The 20,264-nt window shown below is 44.3% G+C and overlaps 1 protein-coding gene across 2 annotated transcripts in view; it reads left to right on the top strand.

Moving 5' to 3' along the window:
* Window positions 1-403: 403 nt before the first annotated feature.
* The window catches only part of LOC132821540 (growth hormone receptor-like), a 224,262-nt gene continuing 204,401 nt past the window's right edge, over window positions 404-20,264 (top strand). For both annotated transcript variants that reach the window (XM_060834176.1, XM_060834167.1), the window contains exon 1: window positions 404-593. The gene's annotated coding sequence lies outside the window, so the exon portion shown is untranslated. The remainder of the gene's footprint in view (window positions 594-20,264) is intronic.

The raw sequence follows: 20,264 nt of genomic DNA, 5'->3' as shown, positions 1-20,264 counted from the left end.
AGATTGCCAGCTGTCAGGGTCACCCGGAGAGAGGTTAAAGTGCACTGTGACTGAGACACGAGCTGAGAGCAGAGGTTGCTGTAGTCTGTAAATGTGTGAAATGTCACTCAATCCCATTTGCAGTGACTGTCAGTTCCTGTCCCAATTTAGGAAGGACCATTGTCAAATTCTGAATTGTTCCCTGTCCACAAGGATACAACCTTCAAACTTGTGTTTGCAACTTGTCAGAATTGCGCTGGGAGCACTTTTCCCAACTGTCAGTGGAAGAGGAGGAGCAAAAATAGATCTGGGGAGGAGAGGGAGGAGGAGGGTGAGGGGAGAGGAATGGCGAAGGATAGCGAAAGGGAGGGATAGAGAAAGAGACAGACAGACAGAGAGGGAGGGGCGTTGAGAAGGAGGGAGGGTAAGCCTGGCTGCGGAATGTTGCTGGCTGGACAGTAAAGGCTTGTGCTCCGACACCGTCTCTGACCCATGGACTCAGGGAGAGGTAGGGAGCGGCTCTGGAGAGCGGCCGCACGGAGAGCTCCTTGTGCGGACTGAGGAGCCGGGAGCGCTCCGGGGAGGAGAGGCGGCCAGCCCACGGCACTGGGCAGGTAGGTTCTGCCCTTCTCCACCTCCCACCCCCGGGCCCTGGGACATCGGAGCTGGGGGGGTGGGAGTGGGGGCGCACTGTTGATCGGGCGGAGGGTCCCCCGGGCCTTTTAAAATGGGTAACATTACAAGTGATCTCGACTATTATTCTGAATTTAAATGCGTGCATTCGGATCTCCGGGTCCTTTCATTTTTCACATCTGTCCTTAATTTCCAAACCTTTCTGCCATTTCTGTCGCCATTGCTTTTCAAGAGCATTGGTGTGGTTATAACTTCCGTGGCTTTAAAAAAAATGTGCAATTTTCATGGGATTTTGGAAGAGACAGACCTGAAAGGGTTTGACTGTGTCTCCGTGGTTTGTTTCTGTCTGTCTGTGAGTGTGTGTGTGGGAGGTGGTGGTGTTGGGGGAGTGTGTCTCTGCGTATCTCCACTGAAACCTGCCTGTTTGTGGGTAAAATGCATTTGCTGAAGTTTTGCTGATTTCTGTCTTTTGCTTGGGGAGACACTGAGGAGAGGCTAAGATGGGGGAGGGGTCTGGGTGGGTGGGGAGTGAGGGAAGGGAGGAACGAAGGGGAAGGAGAGGTGAGGTATGTATTAGTGGGGAGAGGAGATTTGAGGGGAGGTTGAGGTGAGGGGAAGTGTGAAGGAGAGTTTTGAGGGGGATGAGGTGGAGAGGAGTTTGAAGGGAGATGGGAGAGGGTTTTGAGGAGACAAAGACAGTTGCAATGTGGGCGAAGGGTTTGAAGGGGGTAGGAGATAGGGAGGGATTTGAGGGGAATGGGAGGGTTTTGAGTGTAGGGAGTTTGAGGGGGAATGGGGTTTGAGGGGAGGAGAGGTGTTTTGGAGGTTGGGGAGGGTTTGGGGGTGTGAGGTGGGGGAGAGGTTTGAGTGGGAGAAAGTGAGGACTGCAGATGCTGGAGATCAGAGCTGAAAAATGTGTTGCTGGAAAAGCGCAGCAGGTCAGGCAGCATCCAAGGAGCAGGAGAATCGACGTTTTGGACAGAAGCCCTTCATCAGGAATGAGGTTTGAGTGATCGTGGAGTAGTTTGGGAGGTGGAGTTTTGAGGGGAGGAGAGGTGTTTTGGGGATATGGGGGAGAGGTTTGAGTAGATGGGGTGGGATTTGGGAGTGGGATTGAGGGGAGGGGAAGATGTTTTTAGGGTGAAGATGTTTTTGTGGCAGGCAGGCGGCTGAGGTAGGGATCACCCTCTAATGCAGTGGCTGTGATTTGTGATGCCAAGTTGTGGATCCTGCTCCTGACCCATTCGTGAATAGTGTAAATGTTGCTGAGAACAGGCTGCTAGTGAAAACAGTGCATGTCCAGCTCGGGAAAAATGCGTAAGGAGAGATTGGGAATGGTGGTCAGAAGATCATTTGAAGAGCCACTGAGAAAGAAAGAGAGAGAGAATTGGAATTCTATCTGGAAACAGATAGGGCTGGGAAATCTCAGCCAGACTGTGTCATAGAGATGTACAGCACGGAAACAGACCCTTCGGTCCAACCTGTCCATGCCGACCAGATATCCCAACCCAATCTACTCCCACCTGCCAGCACCCGGCCCATATCCCTCCAAACCCTTCCTATTCATATACCCATACAAATGCCTGTTAAATGTTGCAATTGTACCAGCCTCCACCACTTCCTCTGGCAGCTCATTCCATACACGTACCACCCTCTGTGTGAAAAAGTTGCCTCTTAGGTCTCTTTTATATCTTTCCCCTCTCACCTGAAACCTATGCCCTCTAGTTCTGGACTCCCCCCACACCAGGGAAAAGACTTTGCCTACTTATCCTATCCATGCCCCTCATGATTTTATAAACCTTTAAAAGGTCACCCCTCAGCCTCCAACAATCCAGAGAAAACAGCCCCAGCCTGTTCAGCCTCTCCCTGTAGCTCAAATCCTCCAACCCTGGCAACATCCTTGTAAATCTTTTCTGAACCCTTTCAAGTTTCACAACATCTTTCCGATAGGAAGGAGATCAGAATTGCACGCAATATTCCAACAGTGGCCTAACCAATGTCCTGTACAGCCGCAACAGGACCTCCCAACTCCTGTACTCCATATTCTGACCAATAAAGGAAAGCATACCAAACGCCGCCTTCACTATCCTATCTAACTGCGACTCCACTTCCAAGGAACTATGAACCTGCACTCCAAGGTCTCTTTGTTCAGCAACACTCCCTAGGACCTTACCATTAAGTGTATAAGTCCTGCTAAGATTTGCTTTCCCAAAATGCAGCACCTCGCATTTATCTGAATTAAACTCCATCTGCCACTTCTCAGCCCACTGGCCAATCTGATCAAGATCCTGTTGTAATCTGAGGTAACCTTTTTCGCTGTCCACAACACCTCTAATTTTGGTGTAATCTGCAAACTTACTAACTGTACATCTTAAGCTCACATCCAAATCATTTGTATAAATGATGAAAAGTAGGGGACCCAGCAACGATCCTTGTGGCACTCCACTGGTTACAGGCCTCCAGTCTGAAAAACAACCCTCCACCACCACCCTGTGACTTCTACCATCATGCAAGTTCTGTATCCAAATGGCTAGTTCTCCCTGTATTCCATGAGATCTAACCTTGTGAAATTCTGTGAAGAGAGAAACAGTTAATGTTTTGAATTGAACATGATTCTGTGAAATGTTTTCTCTGTTGGCTTCTCCACAGATACTAATGTACCTGCTGAGTCTCTCCAGTGTGTTGTTTTTCTTTCTGATTTCCAGAATCCTCAAAAATATGCTTTTATTTTAGAGATGATTGTAGACCTGCGTGCATGGACAGTAACCAGCTGGAATGAATCAACCATTAGCTGTAGTACCTTGCCTGGCTTTCATTCTACATGTTGAAAAACGTAGCACTGGAAAAGCACAGCTGATAGGCAGCATCCAAGGAGCAAGAGAGTCAATGTTTCAAGCATAAACTCTTCATTAGAAATCCTGATGAAGAGCTCATGCTCAAAATGTCGACTGTCCTGCTCCTCGGAAACTGCCTGACCTGCTGTGCTTTTCCAGCGCTACGCTTTTTGACTCTGATCTCCAGCATCTGCAGTCCTCACTTTTTCCTAGTTTCATTCTGCATGACCAAGTTAAAAATGATGATGGGTTTCTGTGCCAGAGAAACTGCACTGGGCAGTGACATGACGGAGGGGATGGCATCTGAAGGGTGATTCCCAATTGAACAGGTCTGAGTTTGTGAACCATACCAGACAATGGCCAAGAAGGAATCAATGATAGGGGTGGGATTTGAGTACAGAAGAATTGGTGAAGAGATTAGTTCCAATCTTCACACTGTTGAGCAAAAGAAGGTGCAAACCGTTTAGAAGTGAACAACTGTCCATAAAATGAGGAAGGCAGATGGTGTATTATTCTTTATTGCAAGGGATTCGAGGCCAGAATAGAGAAGGATGTTGCTGGGGTTGGAGGATTTGAGCTATAGGGAGAGGCTGAATAGTTTTGGACTTTTTTCCCTGGAGTTTCAGAGGTTGAGGGGTGATCCTGTAGAGATTTATAAAATCATGAGGGGCATAGCCAAGGTCTTTTTCCAAGGGTAGGGGAGTCCATAACTAAAGGGCGTACCTTTTAAGGTAAGACGGGACAGATTTAAAAGGGAGGTAACATTTTCATGCAGAGGGTGGTCAGTGTATGGAACGGGGCACCAGAGCAGGTAGTAGAGGCAGGTATAATTGCAACATACAAAAGGAATGTAGTTGGGTATTTGATTAGGAAGTATTTAAAGGGATGTGGGCAAATGCTGGTAAATGGGATGAGATCAGTTTCGGATGTCAGGTTGATGAGGACAAGATGGACTGAAGGTCCTTCTCCATGCTGATTTAATTCTATGACTCGATAAGTCTTGCTACTGTTGTACAGGATTTTGGTGCGAACGTGCCTGGGGTATTGGGTACAATTTTCACTTCTATATCAAAGGGCAGATGTGTTTCCCTCATAAAGTGTCAAAATACATGTGAGTCATGTGAGTGTCAGCTGAATTCAACACCCCAGAGCTACTAAAAAGCTGGGAACATTAAATCAAGGGGAACTCAGCAAAGAACAGTCTGGAGTGAACAAATTTGTTAAAAGTTGCTCCTGCAATCACAGGCTGGATCTATCCTGGATTTGCTGTTGATTGGCTAACTCAGTAAAGATGGAAGAGAACCAGTCTGTGATTGGAGGAGTAGCCAGCAGTTGGGAAAGTATATCCTGGTAATGAAGGTGATGTGAAGATGCTGGTGTAGGACTGACGTGGACAAAGTTAAAAATCACACAATGCCAGCTTACAGTCCAACAGGTTTAATTGGAAGTACTAGCTTTTGGAGCGCTGCTCCTTCGTCAGGTAGCTAGTGGAGCATGGTCATACGACACAGAACCTATAGTAAAAGATCAAAGGTTTGTATGACACTTAGAGAGTCCCATGAGAGAGAGAAGCAATGTGTGAAGTTCTGTTTTGGTGCCCTTTCTGGAGATGTTTTGGCTGATGGCAGCGTTGCAGGGTCAAGCCTGAAGATAAAGGTCCTCTGGGATTGAATTGAGAATCAGATAAAACCCATGTCACTTGAATGTTCCAAAAACATTGATGCTATCACAAGCAGCCTGTGTAATTACACATGGTCTTAAAGGCATATGCTCCCTTATAAAGACATTCTGATTGGGTTGAAACTTCACAATGTGTAAGCTCACACTGACGGACAACACTGGTGTAGTTTTCAGACTGGAGCTTTAAGCTTTACGCTAGCATTCTTCCCTAGAGTTATGAGTCAAAGCCCATCGCAAGGTTTGATTACATAATCTGGTCTGACAGTACAGCATATTATTGAAGAATGCTGCAAGTTGGCAAAGATATATTTCAAAATAAATATTCAATGAAAGCCAAGACAACCTGATTGGTTGGATAACAGAAGTAGAACAGTTTTTGAGTAAGTGCAGATTAACATTGCTACTGAGTAAACATAACTGACATGCTGGTCTTTCAACTCCAGCAATGAGGATCTGCTGAAGCACTGCTCTGGTATTGTCGCATTCTTTCAGTCCTGTACTGAATAACATTTTTGCTCAACAACACCTTCTCTGAACAATCAAGGATTTTTTCTTATTTACTCATGGGACTTGGGCAATGCTGGATGGCCAGCATTTATTGCTTGTCTCTAGTTGCCCCTTGAGAAGGTGGTGGTGAGCTGCTTTAACATAGAACCATATGGCGCAAAACAGGCCCTTCGGCCCTCGATGTTGCACCGACCTGTGAACAAATCTAAATCCATCCCCCTACACTATCCCATCATCATCCATGTGCTTATCTAAGGATTGTTTAAATCTCCCTAATGTGGCTGAGTTAACTACATTGGCAGACAGAGCATTTCACACCCTTACCACTCTGAGTAAAAACCCTGCCTCTGATATCTATCACTTCCCAACATGCAGCTATGCCCCTTCGTACAAGGTGACGTAATCATTTTAGGAAAAAGACTTTCACTGTCCACCCTGTCTAATCCTCTGATCATCTTGTGTGTCTCTATTAAATCCCCTCTTGGCCACCTTCTCTCCAATGAGAACAGACCCAAGTCCCTCGGTCTTTCCTCATAAGACCTTCCCTCCAGATCAGGCAACATCCTGATAAATCTCCTCTGCACCTTTTCCAATGCTTCCGCATCCTTCCTGTAATGGGGCAACTCGAACTGTGCATAATATTCCAAGTGCGGCTGTATTAGTGTTTTGTACAGTTGCAGCATGACATCATGGCTCCGGAACTCAATCCCTCTACCAATAAAAGCTAACACACCATAAGCCTTCTTAACAACACTACCAACCTGGGTGGCAACTTTTAGGGATCTATGTACATGGACACAAAGATCTCTCTGCACATCCACATCACCGATAATCTTTCCATTGACCCAGTACTCTGCCTTCCTGTTCTTCTTCCCAAAGTGAACCGCCTCACATTTAGTTGCATTGAACTCCATTTGCCACCTCTCAGCCCAATTCTGCAGTTTATCCAAGTCCCCCTGCAACCTGCAACATTCTTCTACACTGTTCACCACTCCACTGACTTTAGTATCATCTGCAAACTTATTAAACTATCCACCTACGTCTGTGTCTAAGTCATTTATAAAAATAACAAACAGCAGTGGTTCCAAAACAGATCCTTGTAGCACACCATTAGGAACTGGATTCCAGGCTGAATATTTTCCATCAACCGCCACTTGCTGCCTTCTTACAGAAAGCCAGTTTCTAATCCAAACTGCTAAATCACTCTCAATCCTATGCCTCCGAATTTTCTCCAACAGCCTACCATGTGGAAACCTATCAAAGGCTTTACTGAAGTCCATGTATACCACGTCAACTGCCCCACTCCTATCCACATGCTTGGTCACCTTTTCAAAAAACTCAGTGAGGTTTGTGAGACAAGACCTACCCTTGACAAAACCATGTTGACTATCTGGAATCAAATTGTTGCTTGCTAGATGATTATAAATCTTATTTCTTTCCAAATCCTTTCCAAAACCTTTCCTACAACAGATTTAAGGCTCACTGGTCTGTAATTACCTGGGTCATCTCTCCTGCCCTTCTTGAACAAAGGCACAACATTTGTAATCCTCCAGTCCTCAGGTACTAAACCTGTAGACAATGACGACTCAAAAATCAAGGCCAAAGGCTCTGCCATCTCCTCCCTAGCTTCCCACAGAATCATCTGATAAGTCCCATCTGGCCCAGGGAACGTGTCTACTTTCACACCTTCTAGAATTGATAACATCTCTTCTTTACTAACCTCAATCCTTTCTAGTGTAATAGCCCGTATCTCAGTCTTCTCCTCTACAATATTCTCCTTTTCCTGAGTGAAAACAGATGAGATATAATCATTTAGCACCTCTCTTATCTCCACAGGGTCCACACACAACTTCCCACTTCTGTCTTTGACTGGCCCTATTTGTACCCTAGTCATCCTTTTATTCCCCACATACCGATAGAAAGCTTTAGGTTATCTTTTACTCCACCTGCTAAAGACTGCCCATGTCCCCTCCTTGCTCTTCTTAAGACTCTCTTTAAATCCTTCCTAGCTACAACTCTCCATTGCCTCATCTGAACCTCCTGTCTCAACATCACATAAGCCTCTCTCTTCTGCTTCACAAGAGATGCAATTTCTTTAGTAAACCACTGTTCCCTTACCTTATCACTTCCTCCCTGCCTGACAGGGACATACTTATCAAGGAACCTTTCTTGAACTGCTGCAGTCCATATGCTGTGGATTAACCCACAATGCACTTAGTGATGGGGTTCCAGGATTTTAACCCAATGACAGTGAAGAATCAGTAATTTATTTTCAAGTCAGGATGATGAATGGCTTTGAGGGGAACAGTTCCAGTAGTGGTGTTCCTATGTATCTGCTGCCCTTGTCCTTTAGATGGAAGTGGTTGTGGGTTTGCAAGGTGCTGTCTGAGGGTCTTTGGTGAATTTCTGCAGTACATATTGTAGATAGTACACACTGCTGCTACTGAGCGTTGGTAGTGGAGGGAGTGGATGTTTGTGGATTTGGTGCCAGTCAAGCGGCCTGCTTTGTCCTGGATGGTGTCAGACTTCTTGGGTGTTGTTGGAGCTGCACCCATCCAGGCATGTGGGGAGTATTCCATCTCAACACTTGTGCCTTGTAGATGGTGGTGTATAGATGCTTTGGGGAGTTAGGAAGTGAGTTACTCACTGCAGTTTTCCTAGCCTCTGACCTGCTCTTGTAGCTATTGGATTCACATGACTCATCCAGTCAGTTTCTGGTCATTGGCAACATCCAGGATGTTGTGCTGGAGATGTTATTGAATGTCAAAGGCAGTGTTGAGATTATCTCTCTTTTTGAGATTGCCATTGCCCGGCTTTTGTGTGGCAGTAATATTATTTGCCACTTGTCAACCCAAGCCTGAATATTGTTCAGGTCTTACTGTATTTGAATCTGGATTGCCTCAGTGTCTGAAGAATTGTGAATGGTGCTGAGCATTGTGCAATCATCAGCAAACATCCTCACTTCTGACCTTATGATGGAGGGAATGTCATTGATAAAACAGTGAAAGATGGATGGGTCTAACCTGAGGAACTCCTGCAGAGATGTCCTGGAGCTGACATGACTGAGCTTGAACAAGGAGCTGATCAGCCTACTCCTGTTCCTATTTCTTGTAGTCTTATAGTCCTAAGCACTACACCCATCTTTCTATGTGTCAGGTATGATGTTAAACACTGGAGAGTTTGCCCCTGAAAACCAGTGATTCCAATTTTGCTAGGGCATCTTGATGCCACACTTGGGTCAAATATGGCCTTGATGTCAAAGGCACTCACTCTCATCCGATCTCTGTTTTGTCCATGTTTGAACCAAAGTTGTAATGAGGTCAGGAGCTGAGTGGCCCTGGTGGAACCCAAACTGGGTGTCACTGAGTGACTTACTGCTGAGCAGCTGCTGCTTTATAGCACTGTCAATGATACCTTCCATCACATTACTGATGATTTAGAGTAGACTGATGTGGCAGTAATTGGCCAGTTTAGGTTTGTGCTGCTTTTTCTGTACTGGACAAACCTGGGCAATTTTCCACTTTGTCGGGTAGATGCCAGTGTTGCAGTTATATTGGAACAGTTTAGCTAGGAAAATTACAAGTTCTGGTGCACAAGTCTTCAATACTATTGCTGGAATGTTGTCCATGTCCATAGCCTTTACAGCATCCTAGTGCTTCCAACTGTTTCTTGATATCATGCTGAGTGAATCAAATTGACTGGAGCCTGGTCTCTGTGATGTTGGGGACCACTAGAGGAGGCTGAGATAGATCATGTACTCAGCACTTCTGGCTGGAGATTGCTGCAAAAGCTATAGAGAGTGATAAACATTGGCCTTGCTGGTGAGAACCTGAGAATCTCAAATTCTGAGCTGGAACTTGAAGCAAATTTAATCTCAGAGCTGTACTGGAGGGAGTTTTCCAAATGCTTTGTAATCAGAGAATTTTATTGTTGTCACAATTTTTTGGAATACAAATACCAATTATGCTTATTTTGTTGATCTTCAATGTGGGATAGCACTTTCACAGAGCAACTGACCCTGATATGATCACATTCAGTTAGAGACTGCAAGAAATATTGTCTCCAGGCATGGGTACACCATACTGAGGGAATACTGCACTGTCAGACACTCCAGTCACTGGTACACTGTACTGATGGAATACTGCACTGTCAGACTTACCAGGCATGGGATTACTGCACTGTTAGACACACCAGGCATGGGTACACCATACTGAAGGAATACTGCACTGTCAGACACACCAGGCAAGGGAACACTGTACTGTCAGACACTACAGTCACTGGGACACTATGCTGACAGAATACTACATTATCAGACACTCCAGGTGCAGGGACATAGTACTCCACATGTCTTTGAAGTGTGACTTATTGATCCAAGCATGGCAGTTCTCTCACTGAGGCAGGACTCACGGTCAGTGTTAAATTGGACGTTCAGGTTTCAGAACCAATTGAGTTATCTAACAATTTCACTTTTTCTGTTTAGTCATAAGTGAGGAAATTTAGTGAATTGAATTTCACATCTTGTAACTATAGGGCATAAGCTTCCACTTGTAGGATGACTCCTCCAGGGATAGAACCACTTGACTGCAGTCTTAGATGGTTATTGGGGTTTGAGGAGACTGGTGTAGTGCTAATGTCTCTGGACTAGCAATCTAGTCAGTGTTCAGAGACATGAGATATGATGAAATTTGAATTCAATGTCAAGAGTCTGGAATAATAATCTGGCCTCAAAATAACCATGTAACCATTGCTAATTGTTGTAAGACCTCATCTGGGTCACTAATGTCCTTTAGAGAAGGAAATCTGTCATCCTTACCCAGTCTGGCCTACACATGACTCCAGACCCACAAGAATTTGGCTGACTCTAAACTGCCCCCTAGGCAATTAGGGATGGGCAATAAATCTGGTCTGGCCAGTGACACCCACATCCAGTGAATGACTTTTTTTTAAAAATGAGGTTGAATGCGTTCCTGATCAAAAGCTTTTGCCCGAAACATCGATTCTCCTGTTCCTCGGTTGCTGCCTGACCTGCCGTGCTTTTCCAGCACCATACTCTCGACTCTAGTCTCCAGCATCTACAGTCCTCACTTTTGCCAACCTGATGTCAGCCTCCGACGCTCCAGAGAAACCTCCCCCAGCCTGTTCAGCCTCACCCTGTAGCTCAGATCCTCCAACCCTGGCAACATCTTTGTAAATCTTTTCTGAACCCTTTCAAGTTTCACAACATCTTTCCGATAGGAAGGAGACCAGAATTGCACGCAATATTCCAACAGTGGCCTAACCAATGTCCTGTACAGCCGCAACATGACCTCCCAAATCCTGGACTCAATACTCTGACCAATAAAGGAAAGCATACCAAACTATCCTATCTACCTGCAACTCCACTTTCAGGGAGCTATGAACCTGCACTCCAAGGTCTCTTTGTTGAGCAACACTCCCTAGGACCTGACCATTAAGTGTATAAGTCCTGCTAAGATTTGCTTTCCCAAAATGTAGCACCTCGCATTTATCTGAATTAAACTCCATCTGCCACTTCTCAGCCTATTAGCCCATCTGGTCAAGATCCTGTTGTAATCTGAGGTAACCCTCTTCACTGTCCACTACACCTCCAATTTTGGTGTCATCTGCCAACTTACTAACTGTACCTCTTATGCTCACATCCAAATCATTTATGTAAATGACAAAACGTAGAGGGCCCAGCACCGATCCTTGTGGCACTCCACTGGTCACAGGCCTCCAGTCTGAAAAACAACCCTCCACCACCACCCTCTGTCTTCTACCTTTGAGCCAGTTCTGTATCCAAATGGCTAGTTCTCCCTGTATTCCATGAGATCTAACCTTGCTAATCAGTCTCCTATGGGGAACATTGTCGAATGCCTTACTGAAGTCCCTATAGATCACATCTACTGCTCTGCCCTCATCAATCCTCTTTGTTCCTTCTTCAAAAAACTCAACCAAGTTTGTGAGACATGATTTCCCATGCACAAAGCCATGTTGACTATCCCTAATCAGTCCTTGCCTTTCCAAATACATGTACATCCTGTCCCTCAGGATTCCCTCTAACAACTTGCCCACCACCGAGGTCAGGCTCACTAGTCTATAGTTCCCTGGCTTGTCCTTACCACCCTTCTTAAACACGTTAGCCAACCTCCAGTCTTCCGGCACCTCACCTGCGACTATCGATGATACAAATATCTCAGCAAGAGGCCCAGTAATCACTTCTTTAGCTTCCCACAGAGTTCTTGGGTACACCTGATCAGGGATTTATCCACCTTTACCATTTCAAGACATCCAGCACTTCATCCTCTATAATCTGGTCATTTTGCAAGATGTCACCAGCTATTTCCCTACAGTTTATATCTTCCATATTCTTTTCCACAGTAAATACTGATGCAAAATATTCATTTAGTATCTTCCCCCATTTTCTGTGGCTCCACACAAAGGCTGCCTTGCTGATCTTTGAGGGGCCCTATTCTCTCCCTAGTTACCCTTTTGTCCTTAATATATTTGTAAAAACCCTTTGGATTCTCCTTAATTCTATTTGCCAACGCTATCTCATGTCCCTGTTTTGCCCTCCTGATTTCCCTCTTAAGTATACTCCTACTTTCTTTATACTCTTCGAAGGATTCACTCAATCTATCCTGTCTGTACCTGACATATGCTTCCTTCTTTTTCTTAACCAAACCCACAATTTCTTTAGTCATCCAGGATTCCCTATACCTACCAGCCTTCCCTTTCACCCTGACAGGAATTTACTTTCTCTGGATTCTTGTTATCTCATTTCTGAAGGCTGCGCTCCTGGCCCTGACCACTGTTCGGAGGTCTGTACATAACTCCCATTATGGTTTTTTTGCCTTTGTCGTTCCTCAATTCCACCCACACAGACTCCACATCATCCGACGCTATGTCATTCAGTACTATAGATTTAATTTTGTTCTTAACTAATAAGGCATCCCCACCCCCTCTTGCCCACCTCCTTGTTTTTTCGATAAGTTGAAAATCCTTGGATGTTTAACTGCCAGTCCTGACCACCCTGTAACCAAGTCACTGTGATGCCTACCACATCATAATCATTCACGATGATCTGTACCATTAGTTCATCTGCTTTGTTACGAATGCTACGAGCATTCAGGTTAAGTGCCTTAATGCTAACTTTATCATTAGAGATATTGGAAGTCATAAGATGTCCTAAGTTATCCTTCCTTTTTGCTGCATTCCCAGTCTGCCTCGAGTTTAAATCCGCCTGCACATATGCTATCCTGTTGCTTATCTTTCCATTTAAGTCCATACTCCCTGTCGCTTTCACTTTCCCTTCCACCCCCCCAGCTCAGAAGTTTAAAGTGGGTGGAATCTTCAAGGAGAGTTGTGAACTGGTTGAGACCAAATCTCGATGTGGATTCCCTATTTATTTCACGGGTATTCAGCATTAATTAAAAATGAAGTTCTGAGTCCTTTAATCTATGTTGAAAAGATTGAAATCTCTGTGCAGTGTTCAGTAATAAACTATTTTCCCCTTCACATGAAACCTGTCACTTGCCTGACAGTTGTATACACATCATAGAGTCACAGAGATGTACAGCATGGAAACAGACCCTTCGGTCCAACCTGTCCATGCCGACCAGATATCCCAACCCAATCTAGTCCCACCTGCCAGCACCCGGCCCATATCCCTCCAAACCCTTCCTATTCATATACCCATCCAAATGCCTCTTAAATGTTGTAATTGTACCAGGCTTCACCACATCCTCTGGCAGCTCATTCCATACACGTACCATCCTCTGTGTGAAAAAGTTGCCCCTTAGGTCTCTTTCCCATCTCACCCTAAACCTATGCCCTCTAGTTCTGGACTCCCAACCCCAGGGAAAAGATTTTGCCTATTTATCCTATCCATGCCCCTCATAATTTTGTAAACCTCGATAAGGTCACCCATTTTTCCGATAGGAAGGAGATCAGAATTGCACGCAATATTCCAAAAGTGTATGCAATATTTAATGGAATTGAAAGGAAAATAAACAAATTATTTTATATTATATAAGCAGTAATTGAAACAATCTTATTAAAAACATCAAAATAGAGATTCAACACATTAAATATGTGTAAACACATTTCCTGATAACTCAAAATGAAACTAAAACTATGTCTCCTCTTCTTAACCCACACAATATAGAAATACAAACCAATCATAAAGCTACTGATGATAGCTATTGATGATACGAAGTTAGGTGGACAGGCAGGTAGTACTGAGGAAGTGGGGAGGCTGCAGAAGGATCTAGACAGTTTGGGAGAGTGGTCCAGGAAATGGCTGATGGAATTCAATGTGAGCAAGTGCGAGGTCTTGCACTTTGGAACAAAGAATACAAACATGGACTATTTTCTAAATGGTGAGAAAATTCGTAAAGCCAAAGTACAAAGGGATCTGAGAGTGCTAGTCGAGGATTCTCTAAAGGTAAACATGCAGGTTGAGTCCATGATTAAGAAAGCGAATGCAATGTTGTCATTTATCTCAAAAGGGTTGGAATATAAAAGCACCGTTGTGCTACTGAGACTTTATAAAGCTCTGGTTAGGCCCCATTTGGAGTACTGTGTCCAGTTTTGGTCCCCACACCTCAGGAAGGACATACTGGCACTGGCGCGTGGAATGGTAGGTCTAACATACGAGGAACTGCTGAGGATCCTGGGATTGTATTCATTGGAGTTTAGAAGATTAAGGGGAGATCTAATAGAAACTTACAAGATAATACATGGCTTGGAAAGGGTGGACGCTAGGAAATTGTTTCCGTTTGGCGAGGAGACTAGGACCCGTGGACACAGCCTTAGAATTAGAGGGGATCAATTCAGAACAGAAATGCGGAGATATTTCTTCAGCCAGAGAGTGGTGGGCCTGTGGAATTCATTGCCGCAGAGTGCAGCGGAGGCCGGGACGCTAAATGTCTTCAAGGCAGAGATTGATAGATTCTTGATGTCACGAGGAATTAAGGGCTATGGGGAGAATGTGGGTAAGTGGAGTTGAAATGCCCATCAGCCATGATTGAATGGTGGAGTGGACTCGATGGGCCGAATGGCCTTACTTCCACTCCTATGTCTTATGGTCTTATTCCTGTTCAGTGTGTGAAAAAGCCAAACTTAGCTTGTGAGTCTTACCAGAATGCAAGGGGCATTCAAACCTGGAATTGTCAAAGTAGTACAGACACTTCTGTCCAGTGCTTGGACTTTCAGACTCACATAAGAAATGTCCTCCCTGATCAGTGCTGTACAAAGCTTTGAGACCACAGACTTGGGTCACTACATTTGACAGATTATTCCACTGTGTTGGTTACCCTCTGTTCCATGTAATGTTTGCAGAACATTCATATATCACACATGTATTGCACACTTACAACCTGGAATATCTGCTTGAGGAGAGATTGAGAGGATTGCAGTTAGAAATACCAGCAAAGTAAGAGATATTATTCATGACATGAGTACATGGTATTACAGGGATGGTGGTGGCGTGGATACATCGTTGTGTTTGAAATTTAAACCTGATGTGGTGATGAATGAATGAATGTTTTTCTCCCTGGAAGGACATATGACCCTCAAATCCAGCGTTACCTTGTAGATTTCTAGTTACCTGTAGATAAGCTAGTCAAGATACAGAGTTGATAGTTTTAACATTGTAAATGATCCAAAACCTGGCAACATCATAGATAGAGGAAGATGTTGATATTTGTGAATGACAAAAAGGTAGGTCAGAGGGCAAGTGATCAGGATGACACAGTGACTGCAGAGGGATATAAACAAGTGGGAAAAGTCCTGGCAGATGTACTATAATGTGGGGAAATGTGAGACTTTGCACTTTGGCAAGAGAAATAGAGGAGCTGAATGCTATTTAAATGGAGAAGGACTGCAGAAACCTGCAGCACAGCTCTTTGCGCATAAATTCAGCAGGTAAGAGGAAACAAAAATGGATTGTTGGTTTTTATTTGTAAAGAAATGGAGAATAAAAATTGGGAGGTTTTTCTGAAACTATAGAAAGTGCTTGTCAGACCACAGGCGACAAACTATGAACAGTTTTGGCCCCCTTATAGAATGGTAGTCCAAAGAAGGTTCAATTGGCTGATCCCAGGTACAGAGGGACTGACTTCGGAGGAGAGGATGAGTAGATTTGTCCTTGTTGGAATTTAGAAGAATGAGAGGTGACCTCGTTAAGACGTACAAGATTCTTTGGGGGAACTTGACAGGGTAGATGTGGAAAGGTGGTTTCCACTTGTGGGAGAGTCACGAACCAGAGGGCATAATTTCAGAGTAAGGAATTCTACATTTAAGACAGGTGACGAGAAAATTCTTCTCTTATAGGTGAGTGAATCTGTGGAATTCTTTATCACAGACGGCTAGCGAGGCTGGGTCATTAATTACATTCAAAGCTGGGAAAGACAGATTTTTGATCATTGAGGGGATTAAGAGTTACTGATAAAAGGCAGAAAAGTAGAGCTGAGGATTATCAGATCAGCCATGATCTCATTGAATGGTGGAGCAGAGTCAAAGGGCTGAATGGCCAGTTTCTACTCCTACTTATCACGATCTTACTAGTAAAATGGACAAATACCTGATGGCACTGCCTATCTGTTCACTCGGGTGAAGAACTCTAAACGGTGCTGACTATCACTTATGTGTTACTGTTCATTTGTAAAGTTTTCGAGTTGCTGTGCTGGTGGAATGTTGTAATCTAGAACTATGGGTAGTGATGGTAAAAACTTCAATTTCTTCCTATCACATAGCAGACCAGGAATCACTCCTGTTCCTACCATGTGCCATTGGTGTGTTTTGGAAGAAGTTGCAAGTTGATTCTCAACCTCTTTGCTGAAAATGTGTTGCTGGTTAAAGCACAGCAGGTTAGGCAGCATCCAAGGAATAGGAAATTCGACGTTTCGGGCATAAGCCCTTCATCAGGAATGAGGAGAGACCCGAAGATCTCAACCTCTTGGGCCACGTTTGAAAAAAAACTCATTCACAGGATGTGGGTATCACTGGCCAGACTGGCATTATTGTTCATCCCTAATTGCCCAGAGTCACCACATTGCTATAGGTCTGAAGTCACATGTAGGCCAGACCAAGTAAGGTCACAGTTTTCTTTCTTAAAGGATGTCAGTGACCCACGTGGGATCTTACAATTGACAATGGTTTCATGGTCATCATTGGTATTTTAATTCCAGGTTTTTATTGCATTAAAATTCTGCTGTCAATGTGGTGAGATTTGAAACCTGGGTCCCAAGAATATAACCTGGATCCTGAATTAATAGTCTTTGGATAATAACACAAGGCCATCACCTCCCCTGCACGTTATCAAGACATCTTCTTGGTTGTCAAGTCTAGAATGGGGCTCAGAAGCATTATCAGACCTATTGCTACTTGTGGGTCAATCCAAAACTGGGTTTCACAGATAAGAATTTGCTAAGGTTGCTCCCTCCATGTGTGTGATACTTGTATGTTTTGTCAAGTCTCACACTGCGGTGGATAAATTAAACACAGACCATGCTATTTTTACCACACCTGCTGCAAAGTTTATATCATCAACAAGACACAGTGACTGAAATGAGCAAAGCACCGTGATTGGAGTATACTATCTGAAGGTGTGGAGGGAGGGGCAGGTTCACTCGAGGGGTTAGGGTCTGGAGTGTACTGTCTGAGGGTGTGGGGGGAGGCAGGTTCACTCGAGGGGTTAGGGTCTGGAATGTATTGTCTGAGAGTGTGGGGGGAGGCAGGTTCACTCGAGGGGTAAGGGTGTGGAGTGTACTGGTTTTTGACTTTTAAAAGACTGTTGCAAGAAATAAAAAATGTCCTCATCCCTTCTAATCCTCCTCCTCCTCACTTTAAAGGATTTTTAATAAAACTAACCTGCCCATCTCCTTTATAGTTGCTTTCTAATGTTACTTAGCTTTTTTGCCATAAACAAACTTTATGAATTGATATTAATAATCAGCTAATATACAGGGATGAGCAATGCTTCAAGATCTGCTAAATTCATGTTCAAATTGCTAATACAAGGTCTCAACATGCAAACTCCAAACTGGAAATGCAAATAGTTAAAAATGACCTGAATGTAACCGCCAGTCTTTCAGACTCTCAGCTGTGTGCTTCCAGCATTCAACCTTCAGTTCACTGTCTCTACTTTTAGATTTATTCTCTTCCACTTTTCTTTAAATTATTTTAAAATTTGATTTTTTTTCTACTCTGCACCATTTACATCCCACTGAGTTGTACCCACAGCATGGTGTCAGGATCAATTGTTTGTCAGCAGTGGATAAACTCAGTGGGTTAGTTATTTAAAACAGGTGATCAGGACAAAATGTTGTCATTGATGAAGAATCAAGAGCAAACATTGAAGGCAATTTAGCAAAAGAAACAACGTGACACAAGGCGAAAGATTTTCATGCAGCAAGTGGTTAGGATCTAGGATGGACTGTTAGGGTCTGAGAGTGTGGGAGAGGGGGAGGTCCACTCAAGGGGTTAGAGTCTGGAATGTACTGTCTGAGAGTGTGGGGGGAGGGGGAGGTTCACTTGAGGGGTTAGGGTCTGGGATGTACTGTGTGAGAGTGTGGGGGGAGGGGGAGGTTCACTTGAGGGGTTAGGGTCTGGGATGTACTGTGTGAGAGTGTGGGTGAGGGGGAGGTCCACTCGAGGGGTTAGGGTCTGGGATGTACTGTCTGAGAGTGTGGGGGGAGGGGGAGGTTCACTCGAGGGGTTAGGGTTTGGGGTGTACTGTCTGAGAGTGTGAGGGGAGGAGGAGGGTCACTCGAGGGGTTAGGGTCTGGGATGTACTGTCTGACAGTGGGTGAGGCAGGTTTAATTGAAGCTTACAATGGGGAATTAGACTGATATCTGAAAAGGAAAATTCTTCAAGCATATCGGGAGAAGGCTGGGTAATGGCATTAGTTGAACTGTTCCTTCGGAAAGTAGGACAGATGTGACTGGCTGAATGGCCTCTTTCTGTGTGGTGAACCTTCTGCTGCTCTGCACTGATAGCACCGCACACTGCGTGGCTCAGTTTATTGATTCCAACACCCAGTTTGAGGATGACAGTGTTCATTTAAATGTACACTGTTCTTTTAAAGTGCAAATATGTACAAAGTCTTTGACATGTTCTGAAGTATCAATGATTCACTCATTAAACTCCAGCAGAAATCAGCAAACAAACCAGCTTCTCATTTCCCCATAAATCATAAATAGCCTCTTGTTGCCTGCTTGATATTGCCTCAAACATGCTGATGTCATTCTCCATCCCCCATCTTTGTTTCCATTTAGCCTATTTGTACTCTCATTTATCAAGGGAGTAATCAGTTTAAATTATTTTGCCATTTCTTTCTACTTCTTGCTTCCTCTCATTCGCACCCCATCCATGGAACTGATTAAATAGTGCTGGACGTTCTGTTCTATGGCTCTCTTTTCCAGACATCACAAAAGTTACAGGTACCTCTTGTCACATCAGTGCCAAGTCCAGTTCTGTTGAGCAGGTGGGAGGTTAAACACAGCCAATAAGACTAAAGCAGGAAATCTGTCAAAGTGGCTGGATAAATCATTCCGTTTCAATATGGGTGACTGAGAGAGGACTGATTCTGCACCTTCAAAGCCCTTGTTCCCCTCCTGAACTTGATTTCTAGTTTGATCCACACTGGCTTTGCCACTGCTTCAAAGCCTTTAATTCCTTTGGTGTTCTCTTGACCCACCTCCCAACTTAAATTTGAATTGTGATTCCTCCAAACTTCTCACTTCCTCCTTCTCATTTGCTCTGCTTTCCATCACATTTGCCCTTCGTGACCTCAGTTAACTGAGACAAGGACTTGGGTACCGAGCCTAGAGGCAGAAGCACAAATCAGCTGAACTGTTATATTCTTTTGGTGTTTCAGATATGCTCAAATGCACCCGTTGGTGAAAATGAATATCACACTCCTGATTCAGGACACGCAGATTGTGAGGCAGATCTGTGCAAAGTGCCAGTCTTCTCTCTGTCTCTTCATGCTCTCCTACAATCTCTTCCATCACACAGAAGACACAGAAACTTGAACACATGCACCAACAGGTTCAAGAACAGCTTCTTCCTTGCTGTTATTAGACAGATGAATGGACTCTTTAACTTCAAATAATGCTGATCTTGTTAGCACATGTCCTGTTTTTCACCCTATGATCTGTATGTCCATACTTACTAAGATCTACCTGTACTACTCACAAAAGCTTTCCAATGTACTTAAGTACACATGACAGTAAATCAAATCAATACAGCCAGAGCATGGATACAGTTAGGCAAAAGTGAGGACTGCAGATGCTGGAAACCAGAGTTTAGATCAGAGTGATGCTGGAAAAGCACAGCAGGTCAGGCAGCATCCGAAGAGCAGGACGTTTCGGGCAAAAGCCCTTCATCAGAAATAGAGACAGGGTACCTCTAGAGTGGAGAAATAAATGGGGGGGAGAGGGGGCTGGGGAGAAGGTAGCAAAGAGTACAATAGGTGAATGGTGGTGGGGCATGGAGATGGTAGGTCAGAGGGAAAGGTGGAACGGATAGGTGGGAAGGGAGATTGGCAGGTAGGACAGATCATGAGGACAATGCTGAGCTGGAAGGTTAGAACTGGGGTAAGGTGGGGGGAGGGGAAATGAGGAAAC

The sequence above is a fragment of the Hemiscyllium ocellatum genome, chromosome 2, assembly GCF_020745735.1.
Source record: "Hemiscyllium ocellatum isolate sHemOce1 chromosome 2, sHemOce1.pat.X.cur, whole genome shotgun sequence".
Classification (NCBI taxonomy): Eukaryota; Metazoa; Chordata; class Chondrichthyes; order Orectolobiformes; family Hemiscylliidae; genus Hemiscyllium; species Hemiscyllium ocellatum.
This window is presented reverse-complemented; position numbering and strand designations above follow the sequence as displayed.